Source organism: Mesoplodon mirus (genome assembly GCF_964341445.2).
Source record: "Mesoplodon mirus genome assembly, chromosome: 9".
In the NCBI taxonomy this organism is placed as follows: domain Eukaryota; kingdom Metazoa; phylum Chordata; class Mammalia; order Artiodactyla; family Ziphiidae; genus Mesoplodon; species Mesoplodon mirus.
Window position 1 is genome coordinate 110,805,021 of NC_138985.1, and position 12,312 is coordinate 110,817,332.

The following is a 12,312-nucleotide window of genomic DNA, read 5'->3' on the forward strand; positions in this document are numbered from 1 at the left end:
AGACAAGGAAAAACAAAGAAAGTAGGACTTGCAAAAGCATTAATGGGCTAAAGCATTAATGGGGCTAAAAATAGATATTTATATTAATAAAAGATATTCATTAAGAAGATATAACTATAATGATTCTTTATGAACTGAGCAACATAGCTTTAAAATCATAAAGCAAAAAAAATCATAAAGCAAAAACTGCTAGAAATATTAAAATTTGACAAGGCAATGACAAGTAGAGACATTAAATATTTTTTAAAAATTAAAAGATCAAATAAATAAGGAAAAGAAATCTATTATAACTTTGTATCAATAAATTTGAAAATACAGATATGCTTGTTTCAAAATTTTTAGGAAAACATGAATAAACTAATAAGTATAAAAAAAATGGAAAATGTAGTCACAGATTTATCTCCCCAAAATAGTCCAAGTCAGTTTCATGTTATAATGGGTAAACTGTATCAAATCTTCCAAAGAGTTATTTATAGATAGTATAATTCTTTTTTGTTATTCAACTGTTCCAGATAGTAGCCAAAAAACCAAAAAACAAACAGAAAGAATTTCAATTCATTCTACAAGGCTAGCATAACCTCGATCAAAAATTTGGCCATGGACTTCCCTGGTGGTGCAGTGGTTAAGAATCCACCTGCCAATTCAGGGGACATGGGTTCAAGCCCTGGTCCGGGAAGATACCACATGCCACAGAGCAACTAAGCCCGTGTGCCACAGCTACTGAGCCTGTGCTCTAGAGCCTATGAGCCACATCTACTGAAGTCCGCATGCCTAGAGCCCATGCTCAGCAACAAGAGAAGCCACCGCAACGAGAAGCCCACGCACCACAACGAAGAGTAGCCCCCACTCGCCACAACTAGAGAATGCCTGCACACAGCAACAAAGACCCAATAAAGTAAAAAAATAATAATAATAATAAATTAATTAATTTAAAAAAATTTGGCCAAAGGTACAAAAAGGAAAACTATAAACATAGATGCAAAAGTGCCAAATAAAATATTAGGAAATCAAATCCAGCAATCCATTAAAAGATTAGTAAGTATCATATGATTTCACTTACATGTGGAATCTAAAAAAATAAAATAAAACAAATGAACAAAACAGAACAGAAACAGAATCACAGATAAAGAGAACAAACTAGTGGATGCCAGAGAGGAGTGGAGTGGAGGGATGGGCAAAATAGGGGCTGCAACATACAGAATAGGAAAGGGCGTTGTCAGTAATACTGTAGTAACTTTAAATGGTGACAGATGGTAACTAGCTTATCGTGGTGATCACTTTGTAATGTATATAAATGTTGAATCACTATATTGTACACCTGAAATTAATATAACATTGTATGTCAATTATACTTCAATGAAAAATAAAAATAAAAAAGATTAGTATGCAGGGAGACATAAAATTGTGAAATCTACTACCAATGTAATTCACTGCATTATTAAAGAAAAGCAGAAAAACAGAAGTATTTCAATAGCTGCAACAACCAGTCCTGAAAAACACTTAGTAACCTAGAAATAGACAAAGTTTCTTCACTTTGATAAAGAAGTAAACACAAATGCCGTACTTAAAGGTGAAAAGATGGGGCCAGGAACAAGACAGGAATGCTGTATCATAACTACTGCTACTGTTTCACTGCAGGACACAACCAATGTGGTAAAACAAGGAGAGGGGAGGAAATTTACAGAAGGGAGTGGCCTCCTTATCATTATTGACAGATGACATGATTGGCCACTTACAAAACCTACAAAAATCCACTGAAAAACTAAGAATTTCAGAAAATCCACTGAAAAACTAAGACTTTCAGATAAAAAGAGCACAGTAGGATAACCAATTATAAGTGAAACACAAACATTAATAGCCATGACAATAATAACATAAATTAGAAAATTTAATGGAAAATAATTCTATTCAGTAGCAAAAACAAAACAAAAACAAAAAACACAAAGTATTTAGGAATAAGCAAAACAGTAAATAGGTTACTTATGTTTCTGTAAAGGAACGCTCTTAAACTTACTCAAGAACATGAAGAATACCTGAAAAAATGGAGATTTATTTTGGTGTCTAGACAGGAAGACTCATTATTATGAAGATACTAATTCTTTCCAAATAGTTCCATAAATTCAGTGCAATTTTAAAGAAAATTCTAATGAATTTTTAATTGTGTCTTTATAAGTTGATTCTAAAGTTTATTTGGAACAGCAGAGAGTGGGAGAGCAGCCAAATACATTTTCAAAAAGAAGAATGTTGGCAGGGGAGACTTGCCCTCCTAAATATAATAATTTATCATAAAACTACGACAATTAAAATTGGCGTAGAAAGAAATAAAGAATCAAACAGAATAAATTAGAAACAAGTCAGTTCATAGTAGGAACTTAGCACCAGATAAAGATTAAATTTCAAATTAGTGGTGAAAAGAAGAATTTTTTTCCCTCCTCTTTTTATTTTTATTTTTAAAAATTTATATTTATTTACTTATTTGGCTGCACCGGGTCTTAGTTGTGGCATGCGGGATCTTTAGTTGCGGCATGCAGAATCTTTTTAGTAGCGGCATGCAAACTCTTAGTTGTGGCATGGGGCATCTAGTTCCCTGACCGGGGATTGAACCCAGACCCCCTGCAACGGGAGCTCAGAGTCTTAGCCACTGGACCACTAGGGAAGTTCCTCCCTCCTCTTTTTAAAAAATTGAGGTATAAGTGACATATAACATTATATTAGGTTCATGAAGTAAAGATTTAAACATTAAAAAGAAAATTACAAAAATACCAGAAGAAAGTTCAGGAGGATATTTTTGTAATTTGGGGGTACAGGGAAGGCTAGCTCCTGCATGACACCACCCAGAAACCATAAAGAAAAGATTTTTAGATTTGGACAGAAAAGAATTTAAGCTTCTGTTCAGTGGGAGATACCATAAATAACATTAAAAGATGACTATCTAGGGGCTTCCCCGGTGGTCCAGTGGTTAAGAATCTGCCTTCCAATGCAGTGCACGCGGGTTCAATCCCTGGTCGGGGAACTAAGATCCCACATGCCGCGGGGCAACTAAGCCTGCGTGCTCTAGAGCCTGCGCGCCACAGCTACTGAGCCCGTGCGCTCCGGAGTCCGCACATCACAACTACAGAGAAGCCCGTGCGCCGCAACAAAGACCCAATGCAGCCACACAAAAAAATAAATATTAAAAAAAAATAAATAAATAAAAGATGACCATCTAGGAAAAGCATATAATGGTTAAAAAGATAATAAGAGCCAACATTAATACAGGGGTTGTTATATGCCAGGAAGTATGCTAAGCATTTTACATGAATTATCTAATTACAATCGATGGCTATGATTATGATTATGATTATTCCATTTTATGGGTGGCAAAACTGAGGCTTAGAAAGGTCACATATATACTGAAAGGGTTGATATATGTAATAGGTTGAGTTGTTCAGGACCCCCATTCTTTGGTCCCATCATTCCTCAGACATTTGAATCAAGTCGGCTAATTAGAGTCTTTAAGCTTTGGAACTACAGAAAAACATAACTCAGCTGTGGGTTTTGAAGTTTCCTGTTGCCATCAATCTTTTTGGCTACATAAGGAAAACCTAACTCCAGAAGGAGCAAACCAAGACAAACAGAAATAAGCAGAAGTGAAAGGTAAATGCAGACAAGTTTCGACGTAATTGCTGGGGTCCCTGGATGCACTTGTGCCAGAGTTTAGAGCTACTCCTGGACTCCCAACTGTGAGAGTCCATGAATTCCCTCTTTTCTTAAGCTAATTGGGTTGTCTGTCCTTAGCATACAATATCCACATTACATAAAGACTCCACCTACTAATTAAGCTGGAAAAAAAATCCATAGTACAATGGATGAAGCATGTGATTAGAAACTCAATGAAGAAATAGCAATGGGGGTTAATTCTGGAGGTCCTATCTGGGGGGTCCAAGCCTCTCTGGGGTGGAGGACTGGGTACTATTTTTACCTGCTCCTCCTGAGGTCACTCCACTGCTAAGACCCACACAGGACATCCATAGTTAGTGTCCAGTGACTATCTGGGTATACAGATGGTTTATCTTGGGGTCATCTTATTTGGCTCTATGAAATAATCTTCCTTAAATATGGAGTTAGAAAACATGAGAAATCCTTAATGGTATGTTGTTTCTGAAATATCAAGGAACTGAGCAAAGATTTCTCCCAGTGGCTTCTGTCAGCACCGTGGAGGTGTGGGGCTGGAGTGTGCTTCAGGGCGGGTGGAGGTCATTAACTGGCACCTTCCTGCAAAGTCTGACTGTCCTCCCAAGTGGCTTGCTGCAGAGCAGGTAATGAAGCCGACAGCTCCTCAAGGCACGGTTTTTCTTCCTTAATGCATGGCTTCTTTGGAACAGAATCAATTACAGAGTTTTATTTTATTCCATCTTTATAAAATGGTTGTGGAACAATGCTTCTTTCGTGTTGGAGGAAAAAAAAAAAGGTCCCTGGATGAGAGATTGATGTAGAGCAGAGAAAGGAATGTTACCACGGAATTAGCGGCACAGATTGGGACCTGTGACAATTCACAGTTCAGTGCAAAAGTTTACTGAAAACCTACTCTGTGCTCAGCATTATGGAGGATTCCAAAATGAGTAGAAAACATTCTTGCTTTCAGAAAACTTTCAGTCTAGTTTGGGAGAGAAGATAGGGGACAGGGAAGCAATGGTGGCCATCTCTGATTCACTGATGGGGGCGGGTTAGATGAAGAAGGAGCCGAGTGAGGAGGGGATTGAGAGTTTGTCCTGGAACTAGAGATACCAAAAGCTTATTTTAGACACTTGTTCCTTGGGGACAGGAAGGAGGAAGTTTAAGATGAGTGCAGATGTATAAACATCTGCAGGAGACTAATACAAACCTGAATTTAATACAGGTTCATTCTGTTGCTTTAAACATAGTTGGACTAGAAGCAACGACAATCCATTAGCAAGGAACACTCATCATGCCCAGTTTACTAAGAGGAACCAGGGCTCCTTGGAAAACTGTTATTCCAGGCACAGGGCAGAAAAATTTCAAAGACTAATAAAGACAAGTCAAAAAGTTACAGAATAAATTTGAAAAGCACCACTGATTAAATCTGGGATAATTTTAGCATTAAAAAAGCTAGGACACGGGCTTCCCTGGTGGCGCAGTGGTTGAGAGTCCGCCTGCCGATGCAGGGGACACAGGTTCGTGCCCCGGTCCGGGAAGATCCCACATGCTGCGGAGCGGCTGGGCCCGTGAGCCATGGCCACTGAGCCTGCGCGTCCGGAGCCTGTGCTCCGCAACGGGAGAGGCCATGGCAGTGAGAGGTCCGCGTACCGCAAAAAAAAAAGCTAGGACTACATTGGATTGAAACACATCATACATATAAAAATCCATGAGTTCATAATAATACTCAAAAAATTTGTTTCATAGTTACATTATGAGGTGGCTTAGGGAATCAATGTGATATAAAGGAAAGGAGTCAGGGACTTCCCTGGTGGTCCAGCAGTTAAGACTCCGCGCTCCCAACGCAGGGGGCCTCGGTTCGATTCCTGATCAGGGAACTAGATCCCGAGTGCTGCAACTAAGAGCCCACATGCCACAACTAAAGATCCCACTCACGACAATGGAGATCCCGCATTCTGCGACTAAGATCCGGCACAGCCAAATAAATAAATATTTAAAAAAGGAAAAAAAAAAAGGAAGGGAATCAAGTATTTATCTTGCCTTTACAAACACAAGGGGGAAATTCTTTTCTACAAGGATCATGGCTAATACATGCCAGAGGAATGAAAACATTAGAACACTACCACTTAGTAACCCCTTATGAAACAATCATTCTAGGCAATGATTATAAATGTCTGCTAAAACTATCAGGTAAAGTTAATGGGGGAACTTTGTAACGGATGCATCAGATTAACAACATTTGAACTCACTGATCAATTTTAACATCACTGAAACTGGACAGTTAGACATTTGTGCCTCCTGAGTAAGAAGCAAAAGAAAGTTCATAGCACCACTTATAAAATATTCTTGGAAAAAATCCCAAACCTAAATCTCATGAAGCTTCTAGATTTTCCTGTGGATTTACAGAAAATATGGGGAACACATAAAAGAACACCTTGAGGGTACAATCTGCCAAATGTAGAGTATGAAACTCTCTCCAGCAAATGGTCGCCTCAGTCACAACTACCTTGACTAGATCCTTGATTCACACAAACCCAAACGCATTTTTGACGCGCTGTGGAAGTAGGAGCCTGCCTAGATATTGGGTGATATTAAGGAATTATTAGCTATTTTGTTGAGGGTAGTAATAGTTTTGTGGTTACACTTAAAAATATATATTTATATTAGAATCATACACTAAAGCACTTATAAGTGAAATGAAGTCTGAGAGTTGCTTTAAAATACTCCGGTAAAAAAGGAAAAAAAAAAAAAAAACAGAGGTGGGGAATAGATTAAAAAGAATGGCAGGATGTAGAGAATTGTTTGATGGATGTATGGGCTTGTTATACTATTCCACGTCTGTGAATTTTTGAGAATTTCCATGATAGAGCTTTTTTTTTTTTTTAATCCTGTTTCAGTTCCGCTATGAATTTCTGCTATAGAGCAGGGTTATATAGTTCACTCCTTATCCTAAAGTATCTTTGGAGATAAAGTAATCCAAGCTTCTCAGCACAGTTTTCCAAAATAAAGATAAGCCATTGATCCCAACACATGCCACACACAGCAGGAATTTTGCTAGGTCAAGCATCTTTGTGGAGCCTGGGACACTGGGGGTTAACAGCCCATGCCCCGCAGCTGCGCGCTGAGCAGCCCCACAGCTGCCAGCAATTAGGCTAGCTGGCAGTCCCCTTAGGAAACTCCTGCTGCCTGATTAGGACTAATTGCTAGCCGGCATCTAAGTCCCCGATCGATAGAAATGGAAATCCATTAGGGAAAGGCCCGGCAGGGAGAGACTGCCTTCTGGTGAGTACACATGTACAAGGAGATGCAGGCGTATACACTGGGACTTACTGAACACTCCAAATGCACCCCACCCTGCCAGTGCTACTGGGAAACTACACTGTGAAACACTCTCATGGTTTCCTTTTGACCCCAAAAGAGAGTCTTCTTTTCATAGGGAAGTCCCACTATGTGCTCTTAACTTGTTATTTACCTCAAATATAATCTAGAACAACTTTTTAAAGCACTTGAGTATTCATTTGCTTTAAAATCAGATTCATTACAAATGATCCATTTATTAAAGAAAGTCAGACATCAACAACTCGTTGAAGTCACTGTGCATATATGAAAGCAATAATTAACTGCATTTCTGTTAAAATAGTCTAAGATTCAGATTTTCCCAAAGTAGTACTGTATTGCTGTTCAATTTACATTTGAGATGATTTCAAATGCCATAACCACATTATAAAGAAATCTTTAAAGTTCCTAGAGCGGGGGCTTTCCTAGTGGCGCAGTGGTTAAGAATCCACCTACCAATGCAGGGGATACAGGTTCGAGCCCTGGCCGGGAAGATTCCACATGCTGCGGAGCAACTAAGCCCGTGCGCCACAGCTACTGAGCCTGCGAGCCACAACTACTGAGCCCAAGTGCCACAACTACTGAAGCCCACGCACCTACAGCCTGTGCTCTGCAACAAGAGAAGCCCGCGCACTGCAAGAAGAGTAGCCCCTGCTCGCCACAACTAGAGAAAAGCCCGCGCACAGCAACAAACACCCAACGCAGCCAAAAATAAAAATAAATAAATAAATTTATTTTTTTAAAAGTTCCTAAAGGGCCTTTTTTTTTAGATGAAGTGCTGCAGAAGGGCACAGAAAGAGCCCAGGGGAAATGACCTGGATTATACAGTACCGTTATGTCTCTAAGGTTACTGGTTATCAAAACTCTTCTCGTTTAGAACACTGGTAGGAGGGAATTCTTACCATTACTATGTGTTGCTGAATCGGCATGAGGTCATGCAGGAACCTGAAAGTGAAAGATAAATTTCAGTGACTGGGCTCAGGAAGCCATCAAGAGAATAGAACTTGTCAGTGACTGGCAAATTTACTTTTTTTTAAGTATTATTTTTTATTCAGAGTGTTTTCATAAAATAGCCCGATTATAGAGTAAGGAGACTGGTTTTATAAACTGCAAAGGAAAACAAATCTCATTGTTTTATGCTTAGAACTCATACTTAGTCATCTGACCCAAAGGAAGACAAGTATCTAATTATATGGGCCAGTAAAGCTGGAAGAAGAGAAGGAAAGTGATTTGCCCAAGACAACACAATTTACTAATAGCAGAGCTGGTCCTAGAATCTGATTCTCTCAGTTTCTACTCCACTGCTTAACCTTTGCTATTCTTTTGCTATTTTTTTTCCTAAACTTGTCTCTTTATTCTTTATTTCCTTTGTTTTCCATTCCCTATTTATCCTATATCTCAGCTGGATGCTTTTGATTTCTCCCCTCTACTTTTTCTTTTCAATTATGTAAATTTCTGTAATCCAGAAATTGTTCAGCTACCTGGAAATCTGGGTATGAGAAGGTGTTGACAAAGACATCAACAGATGTATCAGGTGTTACAGACTTTGCTACCTCAAAACTGCAGGACAGTTTTACTCTAGTAACTAAAATCCCATTTTAGTAACTAGAATATCATTCAAACTCGATATATTTGATTAAGTTTTGTGCAATTAACGAGGAAGAACTCAAATAAAAATCTAGATCCTAAAAGGTCTTGATCTTAAACTTTCACATTCTATTTCTGCCTAACTTTAAGGGAAGTCCTCGTGCTTCAGGAGCTCTGGCAATCTCAGTTTGAAGTGGACAACTCTGAAATCCAGCTGGTATTTAAACTGCCCCCTTCTTGGGAGTACTTCACCTAGTAGAGCAGGACTTGCTGGCTACTTGTTATTCTGCTGTGATTCCATTGTCCTTCTTTGAACTCTTGTCATTCTAAGAATCCCAAAATCTTCCTTAAAGCCCTGGTTTCGTTGCACAGTGAATAGGACTCTAGACTTAAAAACATCCAACCCAGTGTATGAGGTTAAGTCATAGCAGTAGACTCAGGAATTAATGGGAAACAAAGGATTAGAAGAATCACACTAGATTCCATATATATGTGTTAGCATACAGTATTTGTTTTTCTCTTTCTGACTTACTTCACTCTGTATGACAGACTCTAGGTCCATCCACCTCACTACAAATATCTCAATTTTGTTTCTTTTTTATGGCTGAGTAATATTCCATTGTATATATGTGCCACAGCTTCTTTATCCATTCATCCAATGATGGACGCTTAGGTTGCTTCCATGTCCTGGCTATTGTAAATAGAGCTGCAATGAACATTTTGGTACATGAATCTTTTTGAATTATAGTTTTCTCAGGGTATATGCCCAGTAGTGGGATTGCTGGGTCGTATGGTAGTTCTATTTTTAGTTTTTTAAGGAACCTCCATACTGTTCTCCTAAGGAAAAAAAAAAAAAAAAGGTCATGAAGAACCTAGGAGTAAGAAGGGAATAAAGACACAGACCTACTAGAGAATGGACTTGAGGATATGGGGACGGGGAAGGGTAAGCTGTGACAAAGTGAGAGAGTGGCATGGACATATATACACTACCAAACGTAAAATAGATAGCTAGTGGGAAGCAGCCACATAGCACAGGGAGATCAGCTCGGTGGTTTGTGACCACCTAGAGGGGTGGGATAGGGAGGGCGGGAGGGAGGGAGACGCAAGAGGGAAGAGATATGGGAACATATGTATATGTATAACTGATTCAGTTTGTTATAAAACAGAAACTAACACACCATTGTAAAGCAATTATACTGCAATAAAGATGTTAAAAAAAAAAAAAGAAAAGAATCACACTAAAGTAACAAAGCAGAGAACTTGGGACCAAGCCCTGAGTGCTCTCAGATGAACACAAAGAGGATCTGACTCCACCCTAGTAAAGGCAACTTCAACATCAAAAAACTGAAATTCTGGCAAAACACTCATCTTTCACATTTGAGTAAAGCGGAATACTGTTTAAAAATTAAGTAGGGCTTCCCTGGTGGCGCAGTGGTTGAGAGTCCGCCTGCCGGTACAGGGGATGCGGGTTCGTGCCCCGGTCCAGGAGGATCCCACATGCCACGGAGCGGCTGGGCCCGTGAGCCATGGCTACTGAGCCTGCGCGTCCAGAGCCTGTGCTCCGCAACCGGAGAGGCCACAGCAGTGAGAGGCCCGCATACCGAAAAAAAAAAAAATTAAGTAATATCTTTCCACTGTTTAAACATTCTCACGTGGTATACTTTTATTTTCTTTTTTAACAGCTTTATAGAAATATCATTCACTCATTTAAAGTATACAATTCAATGGACTTTAGTGTATTCACAGGGTTGTGCAACCATCATCACAACCAATTTTTCATTTTCATCAACTCAAAAAGGAAATTTCACACCCACTAGTAGTCACTTTCCATTTTCCCCCCACCTCCCACCCCTAGTCAATCACTAATCTTTTTTTTTTTTTTTTTTTTTGGCCATGCCGTGTGGTTTGTGGGATCTTAGTTCCCCAACCAGGGATCAAACCCAGGCCCTGGCAGTGAAAGCGCAGAGTCCTAACCACTGGACCGCCAGGGAATTCCCCAGTCAATCACTAATCTCTTTCCTATCTTTCTAGATTTGCCCATTCTGGATAGTTCATGTAAATGAAATTATATAACATGTGGCCTTTTATGATTGGCTTTTTTTTTTTTTTTTTTTTGCGGTACGCAGGCCTCTCACTGCTGTGGCCCCTCCTGTTGCGGAGCACAGGCTCCAGACACGCAGGCTCAGCGGCCATGGCTTACGGGCCCAGCCGCTCTGTGGCATGTGGGATCTTTCCGGACCGGGGCACGAAACCGTGTCCCCTGAATCGGCAGGCAGACTCTCAACCACTGCGCCACCAGGGAAGCCCCTGTGATTATCTACTTTTTGACGGGATGTGAAGTGCCATCTCACTGCGGTTTTGACTGGCATTTCCCTGATGGATAATGACACTGAGCACTTTTAAATGAGATTATTAGCCATTTTTTGGAGAAAGGTCTATTCAGATCCTTTGCCCATTTTAATTTATTTTTATTTTATTTTCCAATTTGAAAGCAGTCACTGTTTATTAACTGACCAGATTACAAAAATAATCATGGCAGATACCTTAGTTCATCTTTCTAATAAGCCTGTTGATCTGGTCTTCCCTGTTGCCAGCATCTCCACCTTCTACCAAATGGGCGGTCTTTTTCTTCATTCTGCTTTGTGGAGAAGATCATTTAAAGGGCCACAGCAAGTTGTCTGCTTCTTTGAAATGTTTTCCAATGGTATAGATCTCATGAATCAGATCCTTCCTGCAGATGGTGCCATATTTGCCAAGAGATGGAGCAACCAAGGCGTCATCTGTCAGGGCACTTTGCTTCTGTTGAGTTTGCCATAACCACGCTTGTAGATCAGTTCACTTACTGACTTCAGGTTTGGGTGTCCCCCCGCAATGTACAGCTCCACAATTCTCAGCACGTTCATTAACATGCTGAGAATTCACAAAGATGCCATTGAGCTTCACAAAGGTGCCACTGAAGATCTGATGGAGGCTAAGAAGCTGCAACAGTTTTCGAACCTTTGGGCTCACACGATTGACACCTCTGATCCTGATGACAAATGCCAACTTGGGTTCTGCAGGTACATAGAAGTTGCCGGCTTTTCTTGCCATCCTAGCCATTCGAATTTCTGTTCTGTACATCTGCCTGTATTCCTTGTGATAGTGATTAGCTTCTTCATAGATAAGCTTCCTCCTTGCCTTTCGAAGCATCTTTTGGGCAAACTTCTTTCTCAGGCGCTTGATCTTAAGCTCTGCAAAATTCTTTTGCTTTTTCTCAAGGGTTTCTGGCACAGCAGGAACCTTCTTTTTCTTCTCTTCTGCACCCTCCATGTTTCCAGCTGGGAAAGAGCTGCCCACTTTTAAATTGGGTTATTCATTTTTTAAAAATTATTGAGTTATAAGAATTTTTTATACAGCCTAGATACAAGTTCTTTAGATATATGATTGGCAAATCTTTCTCCCATTTGGTGGGTTGTCCTTACGCTTTCTTGATGGTGTCTGTTACAGCCTAAAAAGTCTTCCTTTTGGTGAAAGTCCAATTGATTGTTTTCTTTTGTTACCTGTGCTTTTGGTGTCATACCTAAAAATTATTGCCTAATCCAACGTCATGAAGGTATTTGCAGGCTTGTTTTCTTTTGAGTCTTATGGCTTTAACTCTGACAATCAGGTTTATGATCCTTAAAGTTAATTTCTGTATATGGTGTGAGGAAGGAGTCTACTTTCATTCCCATGCCGGTGGCAGTCCAGTTGTCC

At 39.8% G+C, this 12,312-nt stretch overlaps 1 pseudogene across 1 annotated transcript; it reads right to left on the reverse strand.

Annotated features, from left to right (window-relative positions):
- Window positions 1-10,955: 10,955 nt before the first annotated feature.
- LOC309810257 (large ribosomal subunit protein uL30-like) lies at window positions 10,956-11,898 on the reverse strand (annotated as a pseudogene). The gene has a single exon. The product of its transcript is annotated as a large ribosomal subunit protein uL30-like (transcript).
- Window positions 11,899-12,312: the final 414 nt, after the last annotated feature.